Source organism: Hypanus sabinus, unplaced genomic scaffold (genome assembly GCF_030144855.1).
Source record: "Hypanus sabinus isolate sHypSab1 unplaced genomic scaffold, sHypSab1.hap1 scaffold_194, whole genome shotgun sequence".
Classification (NCBI taxonomy): domain Eukaryota; kingdom Metazoa; phylum Chordata; class Chondrichthyes; order Myliobatiformes; family Dasyatidae; genus Hypanus; species Hypanus sabinus.
The window spans coordinates 682825-687280 of record NW_026780036.1 but is presented as its reverse complement, the minus strand read 5'-3'; positions in this window follow the sequence as shown (position 1 = coordinate 687280).

Below are 4456 nucleotides of genomic sequence, written 5' to 3'. Positions count from 1 at the left end.
CTACCCTGAGAGACACTACGAATTTAAAGTCTATCTTTTGTTCACCCTTTACCCCTATTACCCGCCAATGGACGCTTGTTTCCCCATTATAGGGATTGTAGGCTGGTGCACAACTGGTTACCTGCTTGTCAGATGCAGGTTATTTGCAGAACCGTCATAAATCAAAAGGCAAACATTCCTGAGCAATAACTCTGTCGAAATTTAGCGAGAGGAAGGAGGAGTTGAACAACACAGTAACAATTAGCAAATAATCAATGAAGCAACCACATCATTATGCAGTGATTCTGTGCACATTTGCAGTGTGGAAGCGCCTTTCAGACACAATTTCAACTTGTTGATTGTTGATGCATTTGAAATTTCTGCTAAATGTTACTGGATAAATGTTCCTGTGCCACTGCACAGGAAGGTTTGCCTTGATTAACATATTTCACTCAGTAAAAGTCAAGATGATATTTCATGTCACCTCGCCAATGAAAATTGGGAATCGTGACGGAGCAAGTTTTGCGCACTCCTCCTTGCAAAATTCTCAAGCCGTGGCAGGTTAGTTGACGGCCATCGGTGGACAGGAACCTTGAGGTCGTGACAGAGACCTACAATCGGTAAATATCCGGACTGCGATTGGGCCCCTCAAGGATATCAATATAGACCGTTTGAATCCACTCCACGGTTGCTCTGGCAACTTGTTTTGGGGAAGTTCTTCTGCCAAAATACGAACTTCCTACCCAGCTTCAGACTTCTGGCAGAGATCAGCAGGTTTTTACCGATGACTTCTCAGTATTTACCAGCATTCGTCTCCCCATCAATGCGGACTACATCTCCAGTCTCTGCCAGTGAAAATTACCACCACAACATGACAGAAACGTAGAGACATAGAAAATAGGTGCAGAAGTAGGCCATTCGGCCCTTCGAGCCTGCAGCGCCATTCAGTATGATCATGGCTGATTATCCAACTCAGAACTCTGTACCTGCTTTCTCTCCATACCCCCGATCCCTTTAGCCACAAGGGTTATATCTAACTTTCTCTTAAATATAGCCAATGAACCGGCCTCAACTGTGGCAGAGAATTCCACAGATTCACCACTCTGTGTGAAGAAGCTTTTCCTCATCTCAGTCCTAAAAGGCTTCCCCTTTATCCTTAAACTGTGACCCCTCGTTCTGGACTTCTCCAAGATCGGAAACCATCTTTCTGCATCTAGCCTGTCCAATCCCTTTAGAATTTTATACTTTTCAATAAGATCCCCCCTCAATCTTCTAAATGTGCATCACACCTTACAGTAGCGGTGCTGTTGCCTGGCTAATGTACAGTGTTAGATTTGTGCCACAAAGATTTCCACTTTAGTCTGATCGGAGCACAATGCCTCCTTCCACACCCATACAGTATGTTGTAAGTGACGCTTTGTAAAGTCTCTGTGGGCAAAGATATGTTCCTACCGATGCGTGTTACGTCCTAAAGGGATGTTTTTCAGCAGCGGGGACTGGAAATCTGGTCAGGATTGATGAGAAAATGAAAGTGCTAAATATAGAGAGATCCTGGATAAAACCTGCGAGACTCTGCCAGAAAGCTTAAGCTGGGGAGAAAGATTTCTTTCAGCAAATCAACAAGCCAAATCACCCTGCCAGAGGAACCATGGAGTGGCTTCAAATGAAGAAATTTGAGGTATTTGAGTGAGCCAGTCAGAGTAGTGACCAGAGCCCGATCGAAAATCTCTGGCAGGACTTCTAGATGCTGTGCACCGCGGCTGCCCAACTGACCTGCCACAGTTTGAGCAACTTTGCAAGGAGGTGTGGGACATCTTGCTCCATCACGCTGTGCAAAACTAGCAGAGTCGTGTCCAAGAAGACTACCGGCAGTAACAGCAGCGAGAGGTTTAGTTTTCCATGCGTTACAATATTCGTTGTTTCCTGGCCTCTACTGTGAAAGCAGGAGCACAGGACTCACAAATAAACATACCCCGTTATATTGATCGCAATCGCTGGTTGCAATACTCATTAATGTGAACGAAGTGTTGAGCGCTGGGTACTTTTACACTGTAGCAGCTGATTCGGCTTCAGAATTTAATTTGGAAATGTCCCGCCATGTATTTCCCATCACAATGAACATCCATTCGCAGCTTGGCATATGCTAGAGAATATAAACACTCCACTGATCTTTTCATTGCACTAACGTTTAATATCACACTGTCTCACCCAACGCCAATCATACAGACGACCGCGTTTTTTATGCCAACTACAGGAAATTTCAGTAAAGGTGCTTCCGTCTTTCATCAAGCAGTGTTTCAGCATCATCAATGACAGCGCTGAGGACGGCATTCTTGACTTCAGGTAAAACATGACACACCATTTAATATTGCTTACCGGGCACAGCGATCGCCAGAATGACCAGGTAGTAGGTATCCCTGATGCGGTAAAAAGTTTCCAACATTTCCCGAGTGAGTTGATCCAAGGATTTCAGCAGCCGACAATCGCTCCCAATGTAAATCAGAGAAAGGAATCCCTCTCAACCCTGAATTTATACACCTGCCAATCTCCACGCAACACCAACGTTTCGGATCGTTCATGGAAATAAATAACGGTTTTAAGAAGATGGAATACAGTGACTGTGTCAGCGGGTGAAATATCAGCTGTCATATAAATAGTTTGTAATATTTAATTGGAAATCCCCAGGGTACCGACATAACAGATTAAACTCTTTGGTGTCGAAATGAAACTTTCTCTCTGAGGTGAGGTAATTGTCCAAAGGGAGACAGACATACGGAGTGATCCATCCTTTTCCCTGTGTAGTGTTTACCTCCTTCCTACCGGCCTCTGAGGGCACAGAGGGTAGTGGATTTTCTCCATATCTGAATACGATATATATCATCCATGGTCTAATCTTTCAGTCTCTGAAATGATTCCAATGCAGCGGCATCTACCACCACTCCAGGCAGGGCGTTTCACGCAGCCATCGTTCTTTGTGTGAAAAAACTAGCCCTGATATTCCTGCAATAATTTCCTGAAATTCCCTCAGTATTATGGACCTACATGTTAGCCATTTCCCCCATGGAAAATGGCTCTGTCACTCCACTCCATCCGCGCCTCTTATAACACTGTACACCTCCACAAAGTCACTTCTCATCCTCCTTCACCCCGAAGAGAGAAGCCACAGCTCGCTCAGCCATTGATCACGTGACATGCTCTATAATTCAGGCGTCTCGTAAATCTCATCCGCGTCTTGCCTACAATGGGACGACCAAATGTGAACGTAATAATACAAGTGTGGTCTGACGAGGGTTTTAAACGGCTGCAGCGTTACATCTCGCTCTTGAGCTCAATCTTCAATAACCTGGAACAAATTCAATTATTGTGAGTTAATGTAACAGACTGAAAACAAAACTTCACTCAGCACCAGTGAATACTCTGTGAGAGCTATTGTTGGAGTTACCCAGTTACAGAGCTTTCATCTTCTCACTCAAAGTCCGTGTCAGTGTAGTTACCCCAAACCAAGCGGGAGCTCTCATTGGAATTGAACCGGCCCGACGATTTAATTTGCACTGATAAGTACGTTTGAAAATGTCCGACACAGTGAGCTGGAGGTACACGCACAAAATTCAGGTGGAACTCAGCGGGTCAGACAGCATCTATGGAGAGGAACAAGGAGACGTTTCGGGCCGAGACCCTTCATCAGGAATGACCATATCCCACCATTGCGGTCTGACCTGCTGAGTTCCTCCAGCATTCTGTGTGTGTTTCTCTGGATTACCAGCATGTGCAGAACCTTGTGGGCTGATGGTGGAACGAGCAGGTTCAGCGGGGTGGAGATAACTGAGGGAGAATTGAAGGAAATTTACAGAATAACAATCATTCCCATCATTCCCAGTTTAGGACGGGTGGAGCTCAGCTGGCACGGAGTTCAGATATTTAGTCGCAGATAAATAGTAAAGTGAAGAGAACATCACAGAACCGGAATCTGTCGGACTGGCGATGCAGGATTTCCACCGGAAAGTCGTTCATTCCTTTCCTCACCCCGATGCAGCTGGACACGAGTTCTTCCAGCAGGTTATCTGTTGCTCCCAATTAGAACTGGGAACATGGAATACAGAGCAATACAGGCCCTTCGGCCCAGGATGTTCTGCCGACATTCTAACCCACTGAAATATCAATCTAACCCAGGGGTTCACAAACGTTTTTATGCCATGGAGAGAGAGAGAGAGAGAGAGAGAGAGAGAGAGAGAGAGAGAGAAAGAGAGAGAGAGAGAGAGAGAGAGAGAGAGAGAGAGAGAGAGAGAGAGAGAGAGAGAGAGAGAGAGAGTGGGTGAGAGAGACAGAGTGAGAGAGAAGAGAATGAATCGTGAAATCATCATGTTTGAGAGGCAGAATTTCAACGTTCAAAAGTTCAGAGTTCGAACTAAATTTATTATTAAGTAGATACGTATCAGCGTGTTCATTTTCCTGCGGGCATACTCTATAAATGCATAAT